At 38.3% G+C, this 16,597-nt stretch overlaps 1 protein-coding gene across 3 annotated transcripts in view; it reads left to right on the top strand.

Moving 5' to 3' along the window:
• The first annotated feature begins 5,431 nt into the window (after positions 1 to 5,431).
• Positions 5,432 to 16,597, top strand: part of tnr (tenascin R (restrictin, janusin)) — a 238,688-nt gene continuing 227,522 nt past the window's right edge. For 2 of the 3 annotated variants that reach the window (XM_084733240.1, XM_084733241.1), the window contains exon 1: positions 5,433 to 6,070. The gene's annotated coding sequence lies outside the window, so the exon portion shown is untranslated. Of the gene's footprint in view, positions 6,071 to 16,597 lie in introns of all 3 variants that reach the window. The other variant, XM_084733239.1, reaches the window with a different exon arrangement.

Below are 16,597 nucleotides of genomic sequence, written 5' to 3'. Positions count from 1 at the left end.
CAGCTGACAGTTCAGTGTGCCAAGATGCCAACAAACTGAAAGTCTGGCTACACTATACACCCGGGCGTAAAGTCCTTTACTTACATCAGTATCACTTTAAGGTTGCTGGTATCATCAGTTTTCAAACAATACACAGTTCAACTCGCTCCTAAAAATGCTGAAGTGAATTTTAGCAAGATACTGAACCCCAAATTGCAATTTATTTATGTATATTGGTAAAAAATGAAAGCCGCTTTGGACAAAGGTGCTTGCAAAATAAATATGATTTCATGCAATTAGGATTCCCTAACATTTGATCCCAGGGGCAGAGCACACAGCCGTTTATTTTATTACTTTTTTAAAAAGGTGTGAGCAATATTTGTTCTCCAAAAAATGCAGTGTAAATGTCATCTCTGTCATCTTCATGAGCCTGTTGATGTGGAAAGTTAATTGTTACCCTAAACACATTTTAAACATTGTTTTTGTCTTATATTTAAATACACACATATGTAAAAGTTTGTCAGCAAAAATATTAATATGCTTTTCTTGCTAAAGAGACTTTTACACACGGCTCCTGTTAGTTTTAACCAGATTTACTCAAACAGGCGATTATAGTTTATTTTTAAATCACACATTTTCTGGTGGGTAAACATTCCCTCCTTGAATTCAAACAATTGAGCTGGATGGGGAAAATACATGTGAATGTTGCACAAGTCAAAACACTCTTTTGACTTCTTTTCACACTTCTGGAGATGTGATTTCATGACGGTGTTTATCTTTTCTGGGGGTTTTCTTGCCGAGGATTTCTAATTAGCTCACCGTGATGATTCCTGCATAAGTGATCTCCTCCGATGTCTGTTCATCAGCCGTGACAGCTAGCATCAGGTTCTGCGTCTATACCCGGCTAATGGCACCCTCTGGATCTCTATCTAGGCCAGCGTCGTACCATCCTGCCCACACGTTATTATTATTCTTTCCCACACAAATCCACAATTATTGTCTATCCTGTTTGTTGGAGAGCCTGAGGTATTTTTGGTTCATCTCCTGTGGTGTGAGTACGCTTTGACTCCTGTGTCGTTTTGATGATTGTAAGCGCAAGTTGAGGTGTGTGCATGTGTACGCACGTGTTGTGACTTACTAAGAATAAAACATCAGCATTCCTCCTGGGTCCTTTCTTTATCATAACCTGACAAACACATCAACAAACAAATCAGCAACTTAAAAAACACACATTTTCCTGCACTTTTGCTGCTCTGTTTGACATTATTTCCTCTACAACTGCAATTTCCTGCAGATATTTTCCTTCACTGATGCAAAGTAGATCTTGGCCGTTTTAGTTTCCATACAAAATGGTTTTTGTTTTGCAGTCCGGCAGCTGATCAGCTGTTGATGAGCTCCTGATGGATTCATCCTCTGCACATCCACTGCTGTGTTAGTGAAGATGCTCCTGCAATCTTTCAGTCCAAACCATAAAAAAAAAAACACTTCACTGATGGGGAAATGCACTCCTCAGTCACAATACTGCATTATTGCAAGGTGATAAAAGGTTAGGTTTGGGGGGAAAATGTTAGTTCTAGATCTTGTAGTTGCATAGAAACCTTTTCATTTGGCAAAACTAAAGGGATACAATATAGTAGTTCAGTTACTATGTATTATTATATATGATGCAGTAAAAATCAGAAATTGCAGAATGAATACATTAGCAAAGTAAATCAAGTCATCATTGTTTTATTCTGGTATTTACTTTGGTATTTATTCTGTGCTGACTAAAGATAGAGTCTGATATAAAAGGATCGCTAAACAAATAATTATATACTCAAACTAATGAATGATAATAACAATCAAATAGGAGAGGATTATATGAGTCCGTACTACCACTTAGATTATATATCTTGCTTGTTTACCAATCTCAAACATGGTTTGAAGCCAAAAGCCTCAGGGGGGGAAAGGCCCAGCCGGGAGGTGGCTGTCTAAATTTCTTAAAGATCCAGTGGAGGTTTGTGGATGGAGTAAAAATAAAAGTAAGTGTGCAGATTTGATTTAACATAGATGCAAAGAGAGTACACTTTAAATAATTATACATTTTAACTATTATTAGTGTATTGTATGTCCAAATGTTTTGGGAGGTTTGTTGTATTAAAGCAGTGGTTCCCAACCTTGGAGCTCCTCCTACTTACACACCAATTAAAACATGAATTATATAATTGTTTCCGTTTCTATAAAACTTTACCATAGTAACTGTCTTTTTTCAAGTATAAGCTTAACATTTTGTCTTTTAACAACTTATACATTCTCACAAAATAATTAATAATGATCCCTTAATCACAGAGATTCAGAGGTCACAGAGGCGTGGCCCACCTGTGGTTTTTGCTGTCCCCCTTGGGTGACACGGATCCCAGATTGGGAACCAATGTATTAGAAAACTGATATCATTGAATCATGTTCACTGTAAATTGAATGTGTAAAAATGTGCATTACAGAGTTTAAAAAGTGTAATTTTCTACTTCCATTTGACACCAGAGTGCCTGCAGGGTGTGAAATTTAGAAATATGGGATATGTTATGTAATCTTAATCCCTGACTATTTTTAAGAATTGCTTTAAAAGAAAATATTGCCATATTGGCAGGTAACCTGATTTTATTTACCTCCCATAGCCAACATTTACCCTGCATTTGGCAGGTGGCAGATGCTGATTTCATTTTCATTACTAAAAGTAACCCTCACCATTATCACTACATTCATGTAGTTGCAGTGGTGCTTCCAGACCCAGGCGGCAGCACTGAGCCTCATCAGGATCATAGTCTTCTCAGAGGGTGAAGCGTCACCTCGGATTTAACGTGATTGATTGACTTTACTGCACATAACTTGCACATTTTTGTTGGAAGACGTCGTGCTTTTCTCACTTTTTTTTCTCCTGGGAGATTGCTGAATTTTTTACTTTATCTGTGGTGAGTTTTCTTAATATTCTTCCGTTAATTAGAATTTAAGGTTTGGCTCTGAAGGCGTGAAATGGTAATGCAGGTGTGTTAATTGTAAGCTAGCGTTGATGTTAGCTTGTTATGACGGCTACCGTTACATTACATTACAGTAACTGTAACTCAACTTAACGTTAAAACATGTCTCGCCAACAAGCCAGTAAAGCTCCAAACTTTATAAATCTCTCAACGGTAAAAACCCTAAATAACCTAGCAAAGCTAACGATAGTATAGGTAGAGTTAGCTTTTGTAGCTAACTACCTGTCAGCCTTACCTATTTTAGCAAATAGCTATCAGTAGCTAACGCTGTTTGGTACTAATTCAAGGTAAATTTCGACATATCGTTTTTAAGTTCATTACTGAAAATGCATTGTGTTTCTGCTTCATTCATCCTCATTCAACTTAATATGAGAACTTTAAAAGTTACCGTTACAGTTAAAGCTGCGACAACTTGTCATTTAAAGCTTCATAAGTAGTGGCTGGTGACAGGTGTTTTGTATTTTGTCATCAGATTTAAAAAACACAAGTGTTTCTCACCAGTAAACCTTCATAGGATGTTTATCTGTCAGCTTCTGATTAGTTAAAATGACGAGTTTTCTCTTTTGTTTACAAGGTTTATGTAAACAAAAGACTGTTTTGGCCTGTTTTACTGTTTACTCTCTAAGAACCTAGTAACATTGTGTACAAACTTACTATAAATAATTACCATTGTATTATTATTTAAGTTACTGATGAACTGAGGTGAGGTGAGGTGAACTGAAAAACTGTACTGTCCATCACAAGCCAATGGAAATGTGCCTTTGCTGTGGCTTACAGGTACAAACTCAAACTCTAACTGTATAAGGATGCAACAAGTGATTATTTTCATTACTGATGAACAGTGTTTCCTGTTATTTTTGTGCAGCTGTGCTGCTGCAGAGCGACCAGTCCACATCTGTCCTTTATCTGCTTTATTGCAGTTGAGGTTCATTATTTCTAAAACAATTGAATATATTTTTTTTTTGTTTTAGATTTTTTTTGTTTTAGAGTTTTATTTTAATTTCTAACTTCTGTGGTCAGTTCTTTGCTCTGGTGATGCACCACTGCTAAATTAATATAGTGAAAACAGTGATTAATCTGATGATCATTTTCTTGATTAATCAATTAGTCATTTTGTCTATAAAATGTCAGAAAATGTTGAAAATGCCAGCCGTAATTTCCTACAATCCAAGATGAGGTCCTCAAATATCCTTTTATGTATAATTATCAGTTTAAAACTCAAAGATTACCATCAAGAATGACAAAGCATAAAACACATCTAAGGAGCTGTACCCTAAAAAAGTTTGTCATTTTTTGGAGATTACTTTTATATTAATTGAGAGCTCCTTTTAAAATGTAGTTGAATGATTGGATGATAAACAATTAAATTAATCAGTTTTAATGATGGATTAATTTATCAACTCAAAATGCTGAACAGTTGGTGTTTCCAGCCTCTGTGATGTGAGGATTTCTACCCTTTTCTGTTTTATACCTTTGTAAATTGAATATTATTGTGTTTTTGACTAGAGCCAGACAGATACATCAGTCAGTCAACATTAATGGCTTGTTGTTGGCATAGTACAGCTATATTAGTCTATGTCAGTATCGGTGTATATTACAGCTGCACAATTAATAACAATATTATCGATATTGCAGTATGGCCAGTGCAATATCCAAATTGAAGGACCAGAACCAAATCACTTTTTTTTTTTGAAAAATGTGTGAGAAAACAGTATTATGATGAAGTACCGTAGTGCTGCATAGATGCCCTGGCCTAACAATCGTGCCATTCAGATGAAAGAAAATATGTTTGTTTTGTACAGACAAGTAAAAATAAAAAACTGTAATGCAAAAATGATCCTTTTCACTAAGCATATTAAATACTGCAATCACGATTTCAGTAAAAATATTCGCAATTACTTTTTTTGTTTTTACCATATTGTGCAGCCCTGGTGTATATGTTGTCAAGGGCTGCTTTATTAATCAGTTGATTTTGTAGATTAATTGATTACTAGTTATTTGCCTATGTATTGCTGGAAAATGTTAATCAGTGCTTCCCAAAGCCCAAGATGGTGTTCTCAAATGTCTTATTTTGCCCACAAACCAAATATATTCAGTTCACTGCCATAAAGAACCCAGAAAATATTCACATTTAACAAATTGGAATACTCAAACTGATCAATCGATTATCAAACTAGTTGGTGATTAATATAATAATCGATTAATAATTGATTATTCGATTAATCGTTGCAGCTTTGACGTTGTCCAATTTTTTTACGGAATATAATGCAATCTCTTATATTTATTTATTTTTTTTATCTATAGTTATTTCTAATTATTTTAAATTAAAAACACCAGGCACCCTGCCCCTGTATTGCCGTGTATGTTTTATTGATTAGTTTCTTTCTTCTTCTTTTTTTTTAGCTGATATTGGTGCCAACTCATATCCGGGTGTGAATTCACATCACAGCGTCATGTTACCTGTGAGTAAAATTTGATGCTGACTCTGTGAGCAGCAGGATGGAGAGGAGGCAGGCCGCCACTAGAGGCTGCACTAGCAAGGACACAGATGCAGAGATCAATAATGAGAGAGAGAAAGACAGAGGAATCAATGAAGAAACAGCTAAAAAAAAAAAGGAAATGGTGAGATTAAAGCATGCAGTTCAGTACAGAAGGAAAGAGTGACAGGGAGAAGAGAGAGTACTGAGGAGTGAGCATCATACCAGCTGACAACTTGAGAGAGAGAGCGAGCATCCCAGCTCACTAGAGAGAGAGAGAGAGAGAGGGAGAGGGAGAGGGAGGGAGAGTGGAGCAGCACTCAGCCACGTTGCCCGTCCTCATATTTCCCTCTGCAGCTGTGCGAGGCAGAGCGAGCGGCGGAGAGGAGAGAGCACATCAGAGTCTTGTGGAAACAGCAGGACCGTGTACCACTTGGCCGAGAGATCGATGCACTTACACCAAGCCACACAGGAAGGGTGAGCGGCCCGCAGGACGTCCGTGTACCGCCACAGAGGGAGGACAGAGAGAGTGACGAGAGCAGGAGGGAAGAAGATTACCCGAGGCCAATTTGAAAGCTTTCAGCTGGTCACTCAGAGCAGGTGAGTTAACTTGAGCTTGTGTGGAGCAGAGGATGGATGTTTGGCAGGTGCATTCTGCTTGTGACAAGTGTGCGAGTGTGTGTGCACAGTTGTATGTTTATCTGCCTTTGTGTTAGTGCTGTGTGTGTCTCCTGCTTTCTTTTGCTGTTGTTGTAGTTTGTGCATCACTTGCAAGACAGTGTGCATTTATAGTCCCAGCCAGGTGATTAACTGGGGAACCTTAGTATCAATCAAGCTGCTATCACGCTGAGCAGAGAGGAACACAACAATAGCTGCTTAACGACTCCCTCTTGCTGGTTTGTGTATTTATGTGTGTGGGTACTTTTGTAACTAAAGTGCGTGTGTGTGTGTGTTGTTGTAACAGGTGAAACATGCCTGAATTAAAGCCACTGGGGCAATTTAATAGAGTCATTATAGAAGCTTGGCTTGAGAAAATTAATTGGAGTAGTTGATGCTATAACATGGCAATTTGTCACAACTGTCATGGGAAGGATATTTGTCTAAAGCCAGTGGTTTATTCTTTAAATAGACTACTTATTCTGTCAGTTAATTATTCTTCTTGGCATGTTACAACTGAGTTTGAATGAGCATTTATGGAATAAGCTTAAAAAAATTCAACTGATTTAACAGGAATAGAGTCTGGTTTTCAAGGTTCCACATTAAAGGTAGAATCAGTAGGATTCTGTCGAGTTGTTCTTAAACGCAGCAGAAACATAGTTGATTGTTGAGTCTCATTCCCAGGACGCCAAATTCACATGTTTTAGGTTGGTAAAGCTTCCTGAACATGACAAAATAATGTGAAAGTAAGGAAATGTAGGCAGAGGGCAGGGTCTCTACGGATACAGAAACAACCACACTCTTCTAGTGGGGCATAAGTGTGCAAGTGTTGCATATTATACCTTTGATGTGTTTTTTTTCCCTTGCCCAGTTGTCCAAGTGGGTCAGAAATGTACTTGCCCAGCATCAATTTTTACTTGCCCCAGTACAAAATGTCTATTTATTAGTAGTTATCCATTTACAACAGAGACTAAAGCTTACTGTTGAGTTTAATCTTAGGCTGCAATATCTATAAAATGTCAGAAAATAGTGAAAAATGTCCGTCCCAGTTTTTCCAAGTCCAAGGTGATGTCTTGAAGTGTTTTGTTAAGTCAGATCAAAACCCAAAGATATTTAGTGTAATATGATTAAAAAGTTGGAATCCTCTATATTTTAGAGGCTTGAAACAGTATTTTCAGCAATTTTTGCATGAAAATTAATTTTAATCATAGATCATTAATCAAAATGGTGTAAGTTTAAATCTTTTTTACAACTTGCTTGGTCGGCAAGTGAGTTGCTAGATTTACTAGCCCAACATCGCATTTAACTTTCTCCGGGCAATTGTTGATCTCTGGTTGTTAAAGAAATCTTGCCTAAACTTTATTTGATAAAATATCTTGAATTTCTAACTGAAGTGTGAAGTATGATGATACTGTGGTGCGTTCAAACTTGTTTGGCTGTAATTGTCCCCAGTTGCTCCCATCTAATGCATCAACATGCATAGAAATATAAAAGGTTGTTTTTCCTCCAGTGACGGTTAAATTAAAATGCTTGTAGGCCGTTGCTTTTCAAGGCCAATTATTTGCCTTTCCTGGCTCAGCTGAAGTTAAGGTTTTTTTTTTAACAATAGTAAATACTCAGAAAGTACTGAAGCAAAAAAAAAAAAAATCAAAATATAGTATATGTGTTTGTTCAAGTCCTCATTTCAGTGTTTATTGTCCTGCTTGAAATTTGGCTTGCAACAAAGCTAGACACTGTTCAGTAACTTTTTCTGTATCAGCACTGTATTGTTGTTAATTTTTATATAAAAAAACAGCCTATTTTGTGTACTGAGGACTTTCGTTTTCTTTTTGCTGTGGTAACAAAAGAGCTATCAAGGAGGCTATAATTTTTTCTATACTAGCATTGTATTGAAGTTTAAAATTCTGGTATCTTGACAACCCTGGCTGAAGGAACTTATTATTAACTGTGGTGACATTTAGAAAGTCAGACTACATGTGCGCAGTATCTCTGCATGTATTCTCATGCTGCACCTGGTTTGGAAATACCATGCCATGCTCGATATGTCCCATCATCCATCTGTCGTTCGGTCTCTGTTCCTCTCCCTTTCCCATAATTCCCCCCTCCTGCTTCCCTCTTCCCCTCCGTGTCATCCTGTGAAGGTTATTGCCATATATCGAGTTGGTTTAATTTGTCAAAGTCAGCCCGACATATTGTCCACGGTCACAGCAGGGGGGAACAGGTTGGGCGATCCGGCATTAGGTATTGACACCATATTGGAGGCTGACAGAGTGACAGAAAACGGCAGAAGTGGTGAAAACGAGACGCACAAGCAGAGAGAAAACCGGCAGCTCAGTTTCTGAGCCGAGCAGTTAATTTCTGAGACAGTTTTTTCCTGACTCTGTGTGTGTAGGCTGTGAGTGGGGAGGCTCGAGGTTATCGGTCTCTGGATTCATCATATCTAGCTCACAGCTTGGCTCTGCCTCTCTCCCATGTGGGTCCTGTGTCATTAAGCTGAGACACCGAATCTGAGAGAGATCACTTTCTCTCTCCGTCTCTCTTTCTCTTCCTGCATACACTGGACTCTCTCCGTCTCTCCATCTTTGTCTTTACCTCTGTTTCCCTGGCTCTTTATCTGTTCATTACTCACTCTCTGTCTCACATACATATGCAGAAACACACACAGGAGACATCCATACAACTGTAACTGCATTTGTGGAAACTGCTGCTCATAAAACATGCATCCCACAATGAATGTAGAATGAGAGTGTGCATAAATCATGTGATTGAAATTCAAATTAAATACAGATTACTGTACTGTGGCTCTTATATTACATTTTCTCCATATGTAATGATGAAGAGATGTCCTGTCCTTTTTAGAAAATAGTGTCTGGATTTAGAAGATTTCTCTGGGACATGCATCATAATATAGCTGCAACGGTTAGTGACTAACTATCGAATTAGTTGCTCGCTATTTGATAATTGATTGATCAGCTTCGTTCAGTCATGACCCATTTCCTATGTCTTCTCTTCTCAAGTGTGAACATTTTCTGGTTTCTTTTGTCCTCTATGAGAGTAAACTGAAAGTCTTTGGATTCTGGACAAAATAAGACATTAGAGGACATCAGATTGGGCCTCAACATTTTTCACTGGCAATATATGGAAAAAACAATTACTATTCGATTTAATTTAGAGAATGATAGCCAGATAAATAAATAATGAAAATAATAGTTGCTGCCTTACAAAATGGGGCTGCACTTTTATTAGATTATTAGATTAATCTAATCTAATTAATAATAAATATTATTAATTAGATCAGTCTGTTTATTATTTTCTTGATTAATCGATTAGGTGTTTGGTCCATAAAGTGTCAGAAAATGTTGAAAAATGTTGTTCATTGTTCCCCAAAGTCTTGTTTTCTCCACTAACCCAAAGTTTACTGTCATAGAGGACTAAAGAAACTAGAAAAGGGTCACATTTAAGAAACTGAATTTGGCCATTTATATATATTTATATGTGTGTGTGTGTGTGTGTGTGTGTGTGTGTGTATATATATATGTGTGTATTATGACTCAAAATTAATTGATTCATTATCGAAATAGTTGGTGACTAATTTAATAGCCAATTAATAATTGAATAATCAATAAATCGTTGCTTTGCTGATGCAAAATGATTTAAATGTTTACTTTCATTGTTTGTGTTTTGCTATTTGCATTTGTTGCAGTTCAATCTGTATAAGGGGCTTTGTTTAGTGGGTAAATTGCAAATGCAAATTGTTTCTATAAATTGCTGAAGGAGCAGGTGGTATTTGTTGAATTTCTCTCACATTCCCACCGACTGTGTCAGGATTATCTCCACTATTTTCCCTTCCCTTCCGAATCATTCACATTTATTTGAGTGCCAATGGGCAGCTGAACAAGATTGCAATCGTCTATGTGGTAATTAATAATTTACATAATACTTCATTCTGCGGGAATTTTATTTTTCTCCGTGCCGGTGTTAATTGTGTTAGCTAAGCCACCGTCATTACTTATCATTAGGGAGACAGTTAAATGTGGAAATATCCAGCTCTCATTAACAACTGCACCATCCATCAGATACTGCACAGACTTAAACACAGCGGCAGAAAAGAAACTGCAGCAAGAAGACAGAAATCTTTAACTGTTTGTTCTTCTTTCAGTTGTAATTCAAACACTTATCACACAAGCACAGTTTTTTTCTTTGTTTGCTAATTAGATGAATGCTCTTATGGTTCACATACAGGCAAGTGGAATTTGTACAGTTATACTAACATGAAAACAATTATCATAACAGTCATAAAAGTGCATGCATTGTTCATTTCTACTTATACAGTTCATATATTACGCATGTTAAGTGCAGCCTTTTAAACACTTAAAGATCAGTGAGCAGAACATTTTCCTGTCCTTGCACCCTTGGTTCATCTTTTCAAGAAGTACCTCAATGGCCTCCTGTACTATGGTCTCAGTCTGTGTGATGAATCCTGAGTGGACTGCTCTGATTTATGTTTTCAAGGTAGAGGAGCTAGACATGGGCATTTGTCTGAAGAAAAACTCTGTGAACTGTTGCCTTTCCTTCTTTCTGTCTGTCTTGCTTAATGTTATGCTGTCTTCCTTTTTTTGTATTTCTGCTGTTGTCCTCTCTCCATCTCTTACCATTCTCCCCATCAGATTACTTATGTCTAGGCATACAGTATAGGCATGTGGAATGTCAGATGTGGACTAAAGTTATTGTGGCCACAAAGTAATATCATATTTGCCTTGGCACCGAACATTGATCCCCATACCACAACTTTGTTGGAGTCTGCAAAAGTATTAAATAAAATATTAAACAATGTTTGGGAAGGAACACTCCCTGGACTGAAATTGAGTTTGTTTGGGGTGTTCTTTGGGTGAGGATACATGTGTACGCAAAAGTCACAAAAATTCCAAGGCACTCTCTTTTTTTCTGAAGATATTTTGGGGCCTTTTATGCCTTTATTCAGATAGGATAGCTGAAGATACGAGACGAAAGTGGGGAAGAGAATGGGCGGATGGCACGCAAGAAAAGGGCCGCAGGCTGGAATCGTACCCTTGCCCACTTCAGAGGACTCAGCCTCAATGCATGGGAAACACACTCTACCAACTGAGGTCGCTTTTAAAACTTGAAATGCTTTTTGGCATCAAGCCTTCATCGAGGGATGTTTTGACTCCCTGATGAAGACATGATGCTGAAAATTGTTGAGAGTTTGATTTAAGATCTAACCATATCACGACAATGCTATGGTGTTTAGTGATTTTTGTGATTAAACAAAACATATTTACATATACCTAAAAATGAGCAAATTGGTTTTCAAAAGTTCAGAACAGTTGACTGGGAATTGTGTTAAACGTGGTGTCATTCATTCATGGTTTAATGCATGTTCTCATTTGTCTGTTACATTGAGCTCTTACAAGCGATGATGCAAGCTGTGTGTCCCCCCAAAGCCAAAATTAAAACCTATGCGGGCAAAGCTGAGGCTGACCTCTAGGGAAAAACGTAACATGCTCTTGACACGGCCTTGTTTGTCTGCCCTGCTGTGGTTGTTCTGCGTCTGTTTGAATGGTGTGCCCTCATGGTTAATCAAAATAAAAGTGCTAATGAAGGCACAATGTGCTGTGTTCACTGTTCACTATGCTCTCTGGAAACGAGGGTAGTTACCATAATGACGGTAATAGAAAGTGTCGGTGGTGTTGTTAATAGGGATGTCCCAATCGAGTCTTTTGGCCCTGATCCTGATTCAAGTCCTTTTGATGTGGAGGGAAGACATATCACTCTGTTAAAGTTGCTGGGACTAAAAAAAAAACACTGTCCACTTTTGTTGTGTAGTGCTGTTAGATAGTGATGGTTCTTTTTACCTCTAGGCCCGTCCTGAATAATGTCTTTGGGCTTTTTTCAAACATGTAACATGTACTCATGATAATAGAGCTAACAATTATTCAAAATTATTAAACCTTTGATACAATGGAGAGAATTCTGTTCAGCCCTATTTACCACATAAACGGTCTTTCTCACAAAGATAATGTGACACATTTGCCACTTTATGTGGCGAGAGCGACGGTCACTGCCAGCTAAAAATGGGAAGCTGCTTCCTGCACCTGCAGAAACTGATGAAATATATTGAGAACTGCTTTGCCAGTGCGTCCCTAATATAATAGCTTAAGTACTTTTCATGTTTACCCATGTTTTATGTTGGCTTTAAATTTGTAGATTTAATAGATTTCTTCAATGGCAGGTTTAGGCTACACAGTATTTTTGTATTTTAAGACAGTCACAGCATCACATTATGTGATTATAGAGGTATATATTGTTGCTCTGTCTTGGCAGAGAGTCATGACAGACTTTACGTCAGTCCCCACCAGTCATGGTTTGCTGTCTGATGTCAGTAGGAAGGGGGAACTTGGGACAGGTTTTAGGGAACATGTAAACAAACAATGGCGTCTGAAGCGGCGCGTATGATTCTGGATGACTTGTGTTCCGAAGAGCGGTGACCTTTCCTGTTTTACAGTTCCACCTCGCAGCACCAACATGCTTGTCCACTCTATGAGATAAAACGATCATTTGTCGCACCCCAACACTCCTGACACCCTACATCCGCCAGTTTGGGCTATTATCAGGCTGATATTGTGTGGTCTGCCTGTGGCACAAGGCTACTGAGACCTTTTTGGGATTATTTTTTTTGGTCAAAGGGTATTTACATTTTGCATTTACCAAATTAAGGCTCTTTCACTGAATCCAACACTGGAGACAGTTCTAACAGTGAACATCAGTGCTTTTTACTGTTGATCTCTCGACCACAAAGCACTTTATTAACAGAAGACGGATGAATGTGCCAATTATGCTGATCTTATCAAGACACTTGTCTGTCTGACGGCCTTGGGTCTCACACAGTGCAGTGTGTGAATGTCTCTCTCCTCTCTAATAACAAATAATAGACGAAGGAAAGTGGTTTCACTGTGACAGAAGGGCTGATGGAACAGCAACTTTGCAGTATTTGCTGGTTGGGAATGCCTGATCCGGTGAGATGTTGTAAATTTCACATACGCAGCCTCCAAACGGTGTAGAGTGACAGTGCTGAGACGGGGAAAAAACAGGAATCGATGGCAGGATGTCCAAGAAAGCAGGTCTCTTCTATATACTGGCCCACTGATGAAGGACATTTGTATTTTCAATCTGTTTTGATGCCATCTGATTTAAACACTCAATTGATCATGCAGCAGAAGTGGTCGGAGGTGCTCAAAAGAGATGTGCACCGTATATCACACATGATTTATAGAAGCAGGACAGGAGCGTGGATTGGTTTTTAAGCCTCATGGGAGCTTTGTTTTACTGTTAAACAGCGAGCAAAGGGTGAGAAAATGGCAAAGCTCAAAGGATTATAAAATGCGGGAAAAATTTGAACTGCCAACTTGAAATAATGGAGGAAATGTGTGTAAGATTGGAGGGCTTTACAGTCATTTCCATACTGTACATCTAAGGCAAATTTCCTACACGGGATGACACACTTGAACTGATCTAAGCCTCTGATTTATATCTCTGTGGAGACATATTCACCTCGGTCTTTATTTCAATCCGTGAAATCGCAAGAATCTAAATAGCTTTTTTTGCCACTGCACTTCAAACAGAATCCAAAGAGTTCAGAGTTCAACTGAGTGTTCTTGTTGGGTAAGTATTCCCGTTTCCAGGATCCCTGGCATGTGGTGTTGCATTAAGAAGTAGACTCGGCAGCCAGAATGTGCTATATCTTTTTTTCTTTTTTTCTTTTTTTTCATAAGCGCCTGCCTTATGAATCTTGTGGGGATACGAGCGAGTGGTTTTATTTTTATCCCACATCGTCCAGTCCAGTCCTCTCCAGTGTTTAGAGGAGCTGGGTAGGCCATGTTAATGATCCTCATTAGCCAACGAGCTTGAATCCAAACTGGAATTCTTCCACTTCAACTACTACTTTTACATTTGGTGTTCTCCTCCCTCCTCCGTCTCTTTTTTTTTCAGCACCTTCCTTCTGCAACCCCACCCCCCTTCATTATTCCTCCTGCTTCGTCTCCCTCTTTCTCTCCTCCTTCTCCCAGCTGAGTGTCTGCACTGGGAAATAGTCTGTAAAGGTCTTCCATCTCTTTCAACCTCTTCTTCAGACGTATTTTTTCCAAGATATTTACTGCACAGTGCAGGCCCCTGGGTGCTGCTGTGTACCTGTGTGTTCAAATGGGTCCGTGTGTACGTGTGGGATCATATATGTGCACATTGCTGCGTGCATGTCCTGCCAGGAAAAGGAAGCGTTCCAGATGACCTCTGATACTAGTTGCTTCTTCTCCCCTACTGTGAAGAGAAAAGCTTAAAGTTCAGGCGTGAGCCCCCTCCAGGCAGCCTGTGAAGGATGTTCAGATATACAAACATGTCGGCTCAAGAGACACCTTTCGCTGAAGGGTAAATATGCTCTGGCTCTGTTTATACAACAACTGTGCAGCAGTTAGAGGCTGACGTTGTTTGATACCTGGCTGACTGGGGATTATCTGAAGCTGTACAGTCCAGGCTGCTACACTGCATCGTTTGATACTTATTTAAATGTTCTGTCTTTATGTAACCTTTATTTAAGGAGGGAAGTCACTCTGCACACTGAGCAAAAAAAATATGCCCTGAATACATGAATTATCCTGAACTACAGGTTTGCTGTGTTCTGTTAAAATGTGTCTAATTTGCATTTTTTGGAGAAGTTTCTAATTGCAAAGTCTCATTGACAGAGGAAAAGGTTAAAGAATTACAGTTCTCAAGAAGGTTTTTAGTGGAGTAATGGATGTAGCTTGTGAAGCTCTTTAAACATGACATTTGTGCTTTTTTGGAGCACACAGTACTGTACTGAAGATACTCACCTGATAAAGTCTGTCTGCATGCAAGAATGCTAAAACTAAGAAGAAGAATTCCTTTCATTTAGCTTCCTCCAAATGAATTCCTCTCTTTCTCTCTGCTCCTCTCCATCATCTTATCTTTCCTCGCAGTAAAAGACAAATGGCAGACAAGGGTGAAATAATAGTTTATTACTTCAGCAACCAGATGATCTGATTGGACTATTAATCAGTGTAAGAGTTCTGATATTAACATGAAATAAATATATATTTACTTTTAATTGAGCGGGCTCTTACTGCATGCTGTCTGCTCTTCTTCTAATTAAGCTAACAAACTGGCAACCTGGAAACAGACAGACTGTACCAATAAACCACCAATAAACTGTCAAGTCATATACTTACAGTGAAGCGGACAAGAATGTTTAAAAATATCTCTCAAAGTTTAAAATGGATGACAACCTGGTATTGTGCATTTTCTTGACTAAGCAAAGACAGGTTTTTGATGTTTCAAGTACATCCATCCAAAGTCAGCGTGGAGAAGGAGGAGGAGGAGAACATTGTGTTTCAAAGCTGTAAATCTTTTGGGGCAAGTCCAACTCAAGTGTCAAAGTCATTCAAGTTAAGTCCAAGTCCCACATCCTGTCAAGCAAAGTAAAGTCTTCATAAGGAAAAGGCAAAACAGCTGCAAGACTTTAGAGTGTCTAGATGCTGCTCCTTAAAATATATCGAATAGTTTTCTTTCAAAGCTGTGTTAGTGGTTGAGTGTGAACGCTAATTCTTTGACAAGGCAAAAATTGTTTGTCAACCAGTTTCTAAGCCACAGTTCCCCGAAGCGGACCTTGACTTCAAGACAGTCTTCTTGTATTGTGTTAACTGTGTTTTATAGAGGAGAATTCAACACTGTTTTTACTGCAATTACTGTAATGAATCATAAAGATGGAATAAAGAGGATATGTCATCAGAGATCAAGGAAACATGTTAAGTTGAAATACTCCCTTCACTTGACATGAACACTACAGCTGGGATGTCCCTGTTCTCTATGTTGGTTTTACATCAATCAGAGTTCAAATTAAATTCAAATTTCAGCTGATGTAGATTTTTATAACTGTTAAACTGAGTGAAATGTTAATGGAGTTTGGCAGGCAGTGAGACAGGGAACCATTTAACTTGCTGTCCTTAATGTGTGTTATTACAGAGCAGTATGCTTTTGTTTTCAGGATTATGGGCTTGACTTTACATTGACAGACAACTGACAGTTGTAAACAACTGATCAACTTACAGTAGAGGACTTGTCGTTGTTTGCTATTGTCAGTTTATGAAGTTGCATGCACACTGTGCTCTTACAAAGCACAGTTTAAAGTATACTTAATTATATAAATATAAATAAATACTAAATACAAAACAAATTTGCATAACAAATTTACATGATTAAAAAGAAAATGGGCCATCTCTCTGATTGTGAGTGTATCCTATGCACAATTTATTTTCCTAGGATGCTGATGTCATCCTCTTGATTTGTCATCCTGAAAAAAACCCCAAAACCATTAACCATGTTTATCATGACTAGTACCTAGCGGAAGGCTACCTGCTGCCAGAGTCATGTAGAGTGAGTGTG

The sequence above is a fragment of the Lutjanus erythropterus genome, chromosome 12 (assembly GCF_056507025.1).
Source record: "Lutjanus erythropterus isolate fLutEry1 chromosome 12, fLutEry1.hap2, whole genome shotgun sequence".
NCBI classification, from domain to species: Eukaryota; Metazoa; Chordata; class Actinopteri; order Lutjaniformes; family Lutjanidae; genus Lutjanus; species Lutjanus erythropterus.
This window is presented reverse-complemented; position numbering and strand designations above follow the sequence as displayed.